This window comes from Schistocerca gregaria, chromosome 11, assembly GCF_023897955.1.
Source record: "Schistocerca gregaria isolate iqSchGreg1 chromosome 11, iqSchGreg1.2, whole genome shotgun sequence".
Lineage (NCBI taxonomy): Eukaryota > Metazoa > Arthropoda > Insecta > Orthoptera > Acrididae > Schistocerca > Schistocerca gregaria.
The window spans coordinates 155852262-155864515 of record NC_064930.1 but is presented as its reverse complement, the minus strand read 5'-3'; positions in this window follow the sequence as shown (position 1 = coordinate 155864515).

Genomic DNA, 12254 nt, shown 5'->3' with positions numbered 1-12254 from the left:
TTGGGGATCAAAATAACTGATGATGGTTGAAGTAGAGAGGATATGAAGTGTAGACTGGCAATGGCAAGGAAAGCACTTCTGAAGAAGAGAAATTTGTTAACATTGAGTATAGATTTTAGTGGCAGGAAATTGTTCTTGAAAGCATTTGTATGGAGTGTAGCCATGTATGGAAGTGAAACATGGACGATAAATAGTTTGGACAAGAAAAGAATAGAAGCTTTCGAAATGTGGTGCTACAGAAGAATGCTGAAGATTAGATGGGTAGATCACATAATTAATGTGGAGGTATTGAATAGAATTGGGGAGAAGAGGAGTTTGTGGCACAACTTGACAAGAAGACGGGACCAGTTGGTAGGACATGTCCTGAGGCATCAAGGATCACAAATTTAGTATTGGGGGGCAGTGTGGAGGGTAAAAATCGTAGAGGGAGACCAAGAGATGAATACACTAAGCTGATTCAGAAGGATGTAGGTTGCAGTAGGTACTGGGAGGTGAAGAAGCTTGCACAGGATAGAGTAGCATGGAGAGCTGCATCAAACCAGTCTCAGGACTGAAGACCACAACAAAAACAACAACAATACAAAAACTTAAAAAAATATATTTATTAAGATCAAAAAATCTGTTAGTTGCTAAGGTGCACATTGTGACTCATTTGCACCAAAAACAAATTGAATGGAAAATAATCTTCGTAGCAACACAACCACATCACTCCGCTGTAATGAATAAATTATTTGTGATTTCTGCACCTGGGCTCTTCAGTAGTTGTGTACTCACCTGATGATGGCCGGACGTCTCTGGGCCGAAATATCGTGGCAGAATGTCGACGGGATCCGGCTGCATACCCGGAAATTATTAGAAGAAAAAAAAAATTTTTAAATGTGAACTTGAGACATATATATCCAATTAGAATAAAATTTAAAAGAATGTCACACCAAAAGAAAGAAGGCATTCTAGTGTCTCCCATAACCAGTATTCTGCATGTGGTGGTTCCCTCCCACCAGATTCCCAGTCGATGGGAAGTTAAACATGCACACCATATCTCACTTGCATAAAACATTATTGAATGGAGAACAATATTTGTAGCAAAACAAGCACAAGAATAAAATTTAATAGAAGGGCATACCAAAAGAAAGAAGGCTTTCTAGTATCTCCCATAGTCAGTATGGTGCATATTTTGGTTCCCTTCCACCAGATTGCCAGACGATGGTAAAATAAACATACCAGTACAGTGGAATCTCCCTGTTGTGAGGAAAGTTAGACATACAACATTTTTTAGATATACAACATTTTGTAATGTACATTGACCATTCTGACATGATTTTTAAATATATAAAGTAAATGAAAGACATATCTAAAAAAATATATTTATTAAGATCCAAAGATCTGTAAGTTGGTAAGATGCAGGTTTTGTCTCATTTGCACCAAAAACACATTGAATGGAGAATAATCTTTGTAGCATCACAACCACATCACCCTGCTGTAAAGAACAAAATCTTTACTACATTTTGCAATTAGAATAAATTACTTAACTGAGAACATGAGAAATATATCTGATAAGAATAAAATTTAAAAGAAGGGCATACTAAACAAAACAAGGATTTCTAGTTTGTCCCATAGTCAGTATGATGCATGTGGCTGTTCCATTCCACAAGGTACCCAGTCAATGGGAAAATAAACATTGCACTCGTACAATGGAATCTCCATGCTGGGAGAAATAAAGATTTGCTACATATTGTAATGTACATTGATTGTTCATAGTGACCATTGGGATATGATTTTTAAATATTTAAAGTAAATGAAGGACATTCCTAAAAAATGTATTTATTAAGATCCGAGAATCTGTTAATTGGTAAGGTGCACATTATGTCTTATTTCAACCGAAAACACATTGAATGGAGAATAAACTTTCTTGCCACACAACATGATAACTCTGCTGTAAATAACAAAACCTTCCCACATTTCACAATTCAATTAAATTATTCCACTGTGAACTTGATGAATATAACTGATATGATTATAATTCAAAACAAGGACATACCAAAAAAGAAGACTTTCCCAGTATCTCCCATGTTCAGTATGCTGGATGTGGTGGTTCCCTTTCACCAAAATCCCATTCTATGGTATAATAAACATTGCAACCATGCAATGTAATCTCGCTTCTGTGAGGAGAGATAGATTTACTCCATCATGTCAAGCAAATAAATTTTTCTTTGTGAACATACTGATACAACATCTAACAATATAAAGCAATAGAAGGACATACATAATTAAGAAGATTTAGAAGTTTGGAATATCTGTTGGTTAATATTGTACATGCGGTGTCTCATTATAAAGATATACCACAAGAAAGAAGATTTTCCTAGTTACTCCCATAGGATTTGGTGGTTCCCTTCCACCAAAAACCCAGTCGATGGAAAAAAAAATTGCAGACATACAATGTAATTTCCCTGCTCTGAGGAGAGAAATATTTTCTTCTTAGTGAATATTGGGATATGAATATGTAAAATATAATGCAAAGGAAGGACAGTCTTAAACAAAGCACAGTCTTTCTTGGTGTATTCCACTGACGCATGCTTCTTGCGTTATCAGCCGAGTGGTGACGTTGTCTTGTCGCAATGTTTCAATGAGTTTCATACCCATCATTTTCTGGTGAAGTGTTGGGATGCTTTGTTCTGCATATCTATATGTCGAGCAAGCCACATGTGGACTCCGGCTGAGATCATCTGAGGAAGTGAGGAGGGAGACCAGCAGGGTACTCGAGAAAGCAAGAATGCCCGAGAACAACATTACAGCAGAAGAGCACAAGGCACTGATGAACCTTTACGACGACAGGGGTGTAGCGGTCTTAGATGCAGACAAAAGCAATGTGACAGTCCTACTGAAGTCGGAAGATTACTGGTAGAAGATCTACATCTTACTGCAAGGTCCAGCATACAAAGAAGTGGGGAAAGACACAATTGCTTCTGTTACAGGCAAGACCATCAATCTTCTCAATAGCTCAGGACTTGACAGAAACACCATCAGGAAGCTTTTCCCTTGGGCACCGGTTCCACCACAACAGTATGCGCTCCCGAAGAACCTTAAGGAGAATGTCCCACTACATCCTATATTGAACACCATAAATTCTCTGATGTATGGTGTAGCCAAGCACCTAGCACACCTGTTAAAACCACTCGTGGGTTATTGCCCTCCCCATGTCAAGAACTCGACCGAATTTGTTAAGGTACTCCAAGGGTTACACCTGGACGAGAAGGATCTACTAGCTGGCTTTGATGTCACTTCTGTTTTCACCCGTGTGCCTCTGGATGATTCCGTAGCTCTACTTGAAGATCACTTCGATGAGGACACACTCAGACTCTTTTGTCTTGTGTTAACCACAATGTACTTCAAATGTGGTGGGAAATCAACAAACAGATGGTGTTACCATGGGTTCCCCTCTGGCCCCAGGTATGCCAACTTGTGCATGGAGCACTTTGAAAATGTGGCATTGAACACTATCTGCCATAAACCAAAGGTGTTCTACCGATACATAGATGACACTTTTGTAGTGTGGCCCCATGGTATGAAAAAACTATAGGAGTTCCTACACCATCTCAATGATGTACATGATAGCATCAAATTTAGCATGGAGGTAGAAGAGAATGGCTGCCTTCCCTTCTTGGATATTTTGACCAGGAAAAATCCAGACAGTACATTGGGACATTTGGTCTACAGCAAGAAGATGCACACGGACTTATTTCTCAATGCTGGAGTTGCCACCATCCAGCAAAATGTAACACAGTAATGAACACCTTAGTACAAAGAACCTGGTCAATCTGTGACAGCGAGAGTTTGCCATGTGAGTTAGCACATCTGTGGGAAACCTTCTTTAAGAGCTACACTGTGACACAAATAAGATACGCCTTGCATGCAGACAAGGAGAAACAAGAAGAAAATGAAGCAAAACGTGTGGCGTTTCTGCCATGTGCTGGACTGCCAACAGCCAAGATCATAAAAATATTAAAGAAACACAAAATAACGGCCATCTTTTGTGCACCAAAAAAGTCAAAGATATTCTTGGCTCAACCAAAGACCAGCTGGGGTTGCAGACACTGCACATTTACAGTATTGAGTGCGAATGTGGGATGGAATATATCAGGTAGATACAATGATACATCAGAAACGTATGACTAGGACAGACAAACAAGTCTGCGGTAGCAAAACATAGCATTATCAAGGGACAAATCTTCAAAGAAGCTGTGCAGCATCAACAGATTCTGGGGCTCGATCTTCAAAGAGGCAGTGGAGATGTGTCTGCACAACAATTTAGTAAACAGCGGTAGCGGTTTTCAGCTCAGTGCAGCTTGGAATTCCACAATTGACATAATACATCAGGAACACTCTGATCTGAAGGCAGTGGCATCCACAGACAGATTGGATAGCCACCTGGTCTAGATACTGGGCAGCGCCACAGCCCCTGTCCCCACTAATACCCACACAGTACTCCCTGCCGGAAGAATGTGATTGGCTGGCCTACAGTAGTGGATGACAGCCAAGCAGCTATATATATATATGCAGAACACAGCATCGCGTCACTTCGCCAGAAGATGATGGGTACGAAACTCATTGAAACGTTGCAACAAGATGACACCACCACTCAGCTGATAACCAGAGAGTAATTCATCGGAGCTTGTTTATCAAACTCTGATAATCTGTTAGTTAGTAAGGTGTATGTGGTATGTCATTTCCACCACAAAACCCATTCAAGGGATAATAATCAACTTAGCCACACAACCACATCACCCTGCTGTAATGTAAAAAATTTTGAACATTTCACAAATCAAATACATTTTTCCACTGTGGACTGGAAGAATGTAACTGATGAGAATGCAAAGCAAAACAAGAACATACCAGAAGAAAGAAGATTTTCCAATTATCTCCAGTAGTCAGTATGATGGATGTGGTGGTTCCCTTAACCAAAACACAGTCGATGAGAAAATAAACATTGCACCCATGCAATGAAATCTCCCTGCTGTGAGAAAAGAACCATTTACTATGTTTTGTATTGCAAATAGATTGTTCTTGGTGAACATAGGGATATGACTATCAAAAATACAATACAAAGTAAGGACATACCTAAACAAAGCCGATTTATCAATTTTAAAAAATCTGTTAGTATGGTACATGTGGTGTCTCATTTCCACTGAAAACCTGTTGAAGTGAGAATAAACATTGTAGCCAAACAACAACATTACCCAGCTGTAAAGGATAAAAAATTTACAACATTTCAAAGAACAAATAAATTATTCTACTGTGAAATTAATGAATATAACTGATAAGAATGTAGGTAAATGAGAACATACAAGAAGAAAGAAGAATTTCCCTGTCTCTCCAGTAGTCAGTATGCTGGATGTGATAGTTCCCTTACACCAAACACCCAGTGGATGTGAAAATAAACATTGCCACCTGTTGTAACCTCAACAGGAATGCCACGGATTACTGCTAACCAAAATGTGGTGGTATTGACTTGAGCAGCTGTGAACAAACAAGAATGGAATGGAAGGACAATCAAGATGACAGACAACCAAGCGAGGTACCAAGATCAACAACAAAGTATTAAGCAACAGGGTCATAAGAGATAACCTCACGAAATCAAACTATGCCCCCTCGTAAACGGGAAGCAAGCACACACAATGTGAACACGATGTCTGTAAGCGAGATGTCTACTGACTTAACACAAGCACCAGGCTGCCTCACTGAGTGAGAGGCAGGGTATTTTGCTATTGTCCAGTGGGCCACATGCTCCACAGTGGTGCCCCCACATTAGATTCAGGGCCAGTAGCACGTGCAGCCACAGCATTCAGGGTGATTGCTCCAGAAACCTCTAGTGGTCATCAAGTTCCATGCGGTCTCCTGTGGATTTTAAACCCATGGAGCTTGGTACCAGATCCTTCTCCCCCCTGCATTGGGGTGAAAATGCCCCAGTCTGTGCTGCGGTGTTCGGCAGATGGGAGAAGACCCAGGCTTGTCAACTGCCATTGTCGGGGTGGAAGGGACACCCGAGGTGTCCATGTCAGCCAAGCCAGAGGCCAGGGTGTTGCAAGGAGCTTCCGATCCAGCTCAGGATGGGAATGGTTGGCGGTAGGCTTGCGGGGATGTAGCAACCGAGGGCAGTGGCAACGACTCATTGACCATGTCGGTACCTGAAGGAGGTAGTGTAGGAGGAGGTGGCAGCGGTAGCCCGACAGGGGTACATGGATGGAGCTGGTTATGATGGTGGGGCTAGAATCCTTTCGACACGTGCACTGATGTCACACACTGACCATGGGCCATGACAACCATGGCAGACGCACAGCCCACCTTGCTCCCTTACATGCGGGCCCACAAGGCCATGCTCGGGGTGTAATGCTGAGATAGCTAAGAGTGGGGTGGGAAGTTGACAGCTTCAGCAAATGGAGCAGGGTCTGCAACTGTCGCCCATGGAGGAGCTCTGTCAGACTATGTCCGTCAATTGGTGTGTTGGGATATGTGCTCAAGAACAGGGTGAGGGCTGATGTGGTTAGAGATGTTTCCACTACCTTTGTCAACTGTTGTTTAAATGTGCTGTTGTGAGCCATTGGTATTCCGATGTGTGAGGACTGCCCCAGTGCCGTAGGCCGACGCATCCACCACCACAACCAAGGTGCGATCTAGAGAGAAGGGAGTAAGTCAAGGGGCAGACTTCAGCATCGCCTTTAAATGGAGAAAAGCCTGGTCACAGGCAGGAGTCCTATCAAAAGGTACCCCTTTGTGATGCAAGTGATTGAAGGGTTGAGCAACAGAGGCAGCTTGGGGCAAGAACTTTAAGTAATAAGTAACCTTGCCCAAAAACACCTGGAGTTCAGATAAGTCCTTGAGATGAGGAAGGGCCTCAATGGCCATGACATTGCAATCTGAAGGGTGAATGCCATCTTTGCTAAGCCAGTGGCCTAAGTATTCCACTTCTAGTTGAAAAAAAACAACACTTGTCCAGGTGACAGCGTATACCCACTGATTGCAGAGCGTGAAACAAGGTGCTCAGGTTGTGCAAATGTTCCTGGCAGGAACGCCCGGTGACTGATATGTCATCTAGATAATTAACGTAGGCTGGGATAGGCTGTGGCATAAGCTGCTCCAGGAACCATTTTCAAATTAGCTGGCACTGAAGAGACACCAAATGGAAGGCGCTTGTACTTGTATAAGCCAAAAGGTGTGTTGATAACCAAGATGTTCAAGGAATTGGAATCCAAAGGTAACTGGTGGTATGCCTCAGCCAAGTTGATCTTAGAAAAGTACTCGTCCTCACAAGCTTGGCGGGAAGGTCTTCCTGTCGGGAAATGGGGTAAGTGTCTACTAAGGACTGAGCACTGACAGTAGCACTGAAGTCCCAAAACAGCTGAAGGGACCCATTTGGTTTCCATATGACCACCAATGGTGTCGCCCAAGCGCTGTATGTCACAGACTTGAGGACGCCAGCAGCCTGGAGCCGATGAAGTTCCTGCATGACTGCTAGCTGTGAGGCCACCAGAATGGGTCTGGCCTGGAAAAAGCAAGGATGCACATCTGGCTGAAGTGTGATGTGTGCCTCAAAATGTGAAGCACACCCGAGATATGTCACAAACAATGATGCAAAAGCCGAGCGCAGATCGTCCAGGTTCTGAAAAGGAACAGCCGTGGAAATGACCATAACTTCATCGGAAATTGAAAAGCCAATCAGTTGAAATGCATCTAGTCCAAAAATATTTGAAGCCGACGGATGGTCGACGACAAATAGGGTAAACAGCCAGGGAAAATGTTCGTAGGTGGACTGTTCACAAAGGGGAATGGAACCGTCGCCACAGGCTACCAAACATCAAGAGGGCTGCAACAATGCAAGAGAGTCCAGGCGACTATACAATGCAATATTTATCCGGGAGATGGTGGCCCCAGTGCCAACCTGAAAACTGACATCCTCAGTAAAAAGGCGGAGCATGAGGAATAGCCTCCGTACTGATGGGTCCCCCAGCGGGACGACTGATTGCAGAGCATGTACTGTATCCTGAGGCCCATTAGGGGAAGGACAGGGGTGAGTCGAACGAGTATGACAAACAGATCACATGTGGCCCTCCTTCTTACACAGCATGCACGTTTTCCAGCAATGGGGGCAATTAGCTCGAGCATGTGTGGTAAAGCACTGTGGGCAAGATGGAAGCTGGCCACATGACCAGCTCTGATACCATAGAGACATCAGACAAAGAGGAGTCCCAATGCCACTGGCCTCTGTTGGCTGGGCCACATCGACATTGCAAGGGTGGAACCCATAGAGATGCGTCGATCGCCGCCACTTGCAGCTGGGCCTTGAGACACTCATTAGCCACCTCAGCAATTTCAGATGAGTGGGCAATTCGGAGAATCTCTTCCAATGAGGGATTATTGAGTTTCAATGCCTCAGTATGGACCTCAGTATCGGGAGCCAGCTGAACCACCACATCCTGGACCAGGGAGTCCTCATACGAAGCCTTACATTGCTGATTGGTGCATTTAAAATCACATTGATGGCTGAGATCCTGCAAGTCCATGACCCAGGAACGATATGATTGTCCAGGCTGTTTATGGCACTGGTGGAACTCCTGCTGAGGGGCGACCACATAGTAGCACTGGGAATAATAGTTTGACAGCAAAAGGCATATCTCCTGGAAAGAGAGAGCTACAGGATCAGACAAGGGTGCCAACTTGCAGAGAAGAAAGAATGTGTCTGGGGTGGCCCAAGACAAAAACAATGGCCACTGCAGTAGGTCATCCGTGATTTGAAAAGCCGTGAAATGTTGTTTCACCCTATGTAAGTATGTTTTACAGTCTTCTTTAGCGTCATCAAAAGTTGGGAATGACAGCGGATGTGGGGAAAGCATCGGACACCTAGGACTTGCAGCTGTTGTGGTAATGCATCCCGGGCATCAACTGTACCCATTAGCAACCACATCGACTTTTGTAATTTGTCTAACTGGAGGCTGCTTCTGCTGCACAAGCTGCTGCTGTTGTTATTGCAACAGACAGACCAACTTAGCCTCCATGCGAACAACTATTACCGTTTACCTTGTCACCAAAATGTTGTAACGACGGCAGGAACGGTCGGGGGATTGCCACTAACGAAAATGCGGCGGGACCGAATGGTAGCGGCCGGCGAACAAACAAGTCAGACGAATGGAAATGGAAGGACAAGCACGATGACAGACAACCAAGAAGACACCAAGATCAACAAAAAAGTATTAAACAATGGGGTCCCAAGAGAGAACCTCAAGAAATTAAAACAACATCCCCTCATAAACAGGAAGAAAGCACACGCAATGTAAACACGATGTCTGTAAGCGAGATATCAACCAACACAGTATGAACACCAGACTGCCTCACCAATTTTTTTTTCTTTATTGTTATTTTAACACTTCATACAAAAGGTGGGCTGGCAGCGGCAATATTACGCCACTCTTCGGTCACAGATAGTACAAATAGAAACAAGGAAGATACAGAAAAACAAAACATAATGGTGGACAAAAAACAGTAGACACATGAGTAAAAAACATGGAGCCATTTACAGGTGTAGTAAAATAAAAAACGTTCAGCACTTGTACACAAACACTGATGACTGAAATGACACATGTGAACGATGGAGCATGGGCGGTGAAAACACTGAGGAACTAACACGATGGTACACACAAAGAACTGATGGTAATGATCTCCGGTGCGCGAATGTTCACTTGACGTGTACGGGTCCGAGGACCTGCCAAAAGGGAAAAAGGTGGGGGAGGAAGGGGAGGGGAGGGTGTAGATGCCAGTGGCAGAGGAGATGGAAGGTGGAGGAAGGAAGGTACGGGGGGGGGGGCGGTAGGGGAAGCCCAGGGGGAGGAGGGGGGAAGGAAGGGAGGAGGAAGAGAAGGCAGAGAGGGTGCCCTAAGGAAAAAACACAGGGTGTGGAAGGGGAGGATCAAAATTGGTAGGAGGGGGAGATGGAGGGGAGAAGGACATCATCAGGGAGGGGAAGTTGGTGGAAGCCACTATGGGTGAGGGTATGGAGAATGGAGAGATGGAGAGCAGGTGGAAGGTGGGAATACAGGCGCGGCAGCGGACGGGGGTGCGAGACAAGCGGGTGAGGGGGATCAAGTTTACGGGAGTTGTAAAGGATCTGCATCCGTAGCTAGCCGAGTGAGAGGCAGGTGCATAAATAGACGACAGCATATGTCGCCAATGACCGCTGGGACCACGTGCTTCACAGTGGCGTCCTCACGTTAGACTCGAGGCCAGGAGCTCACGCAGCCACAGCTTATGGCGCGACTGCTACAGAGACCTCTAGTGGTCATCGAGTTCCATGCCGTCTGATGCGGATTCGAAACCCACAGCACTCGGTACCAGACACCCATACAATGGAATCTCTCTACTATGAGGAAAGTAAGATTTACATTTTGTAAAGCAAATAGATCGTTCCTAGTGTTCTTAGGAATATGACTTTTAAAAATATAAAGCAAACTTAAGAGATACCTAAACAAAGCAGATTTATCTAGTTCCGAAAATCTATTATTGAGTGTGGTGCGTGTGGTGTCTTATTTCCAGCAAAAACACACTGAAGGGAGAATAAACATTCTACATCTACATCTACATCTACATGGTTACTCTGCAATTCACACTTAAGTGCCTGACAGAGGGTTCATTGAACCATTTTCATACTACTTCCCTACCCTTCCACTCTCGAATGGCGCATGGGAAAAAGGAACACCTAAATCTTTCCGTTCGAGCGCTAATTTCTCTTATTTTATTATGATGATCATTTCTCTCTAGACAAGTGGGTGTCAACAAAATATTTTCGCATTCGGAAGAGAAAGTTGGTGATTGAAATTTCGTAAATAGATCTCGCCGCAATGAAAACTGCCTTTGTTTCAGTGACTGCCACCCCAACTCGCGTATCATATCAGTGACACTCTCACCCCTATTGCGCGGTAACACGAAACGCGCTGCCCTTCTTTGCACTTTTTCGATGTCCTCCGTCAATCCTACCTGGTAAGGATCCTACTTCGCACACCAATATTCCAGCAGAGGACGGACAAGTGTAATGTAGGCTGTATCTTTAGTGGGTTTGTCGCATCTTCTAAGTGTTCTGCCAACAAAGTGCACTCTTTGTTTCGCCTTCTTTACAACATTATCTATGTGGTATTTCCAACTCAAGATGCTCGTAATTGTAATTCCTAGGTGTTTAGTCAAATTGATAGTCCATAGATTTGTGCGATTTATCGTATACCCGAAATTTATCGAATTTCTTTTAGTACCCATGTGGATGACCTTGCACTTTTCTTTGTTTAGTGCCAATTGCCGCTTTTCGCACCATACAGAAATTCTCCCTAGTTCATTTTGCAATTGGAATTGATCGTCTGATGATTTTACTACATGGTAAATTACAGCATCATCTGCAAACAATCTAAGGGGGCTGCTCAGATTATCAGCTAGGTCATTTATGTAAATCAGAAACAGCAGAGGGCCTATGACATTACCTCGCTGAACGCCAGAAATCACTATTGTTCTGCTCGATGATTTACCGTCTATCACAATGAACTGTGACCTCGCTGAGAGGAAATCACGAATCCAGTCACACAACTGAGACGATACTCCATATGCACGCAATTTGATGAATAGTCGCTTGTGAGGAGCGGTATCAAGAGCCTTCTGGAAATCTAGGAATATGGAATCGATCTGAGATCCCTTGTCGGTAGCACTCATTACTTCATGCAGTTGCACAAGAACGATATTTTCTGAATCCGTGTTGGTTATGTATCAATAATTCATTTTCTCGAAGGTGATTCATAATGTGATTCTTGAGTTTCTCCCGGCGTATTTGATAATCAAAATATCCACGGGTGTACTGCCGGTCTATAGTGTCCAACGGGCACAATATTTCGGCGATCAAACATGTCGCCATCATCAGGTGAACTGACGGACTGAGTCAGTTCACCTGATGATGGCGACATGTTTGATCGCCGAAATATTGTGCCCGTTGGACACTATAGACCGGCAGTACACCCGTGGATATTTTGATTGGTGATTCATAATGTTCGAGTACCGTACATGCTCCAAAATCCTACTGCAAATTGAGGTCAGTGATATGGGTCTGTAATTCAATGGGTTACTCCTATTTCATTTTTTGAATATCGCTGTGATCTGTGCTACTTTCCAGTCGTTAGGAACAGACCTTTCATCAAGTGAGCAGTTGTATAGGATTGCTAGGAAAGGCGCTCTTG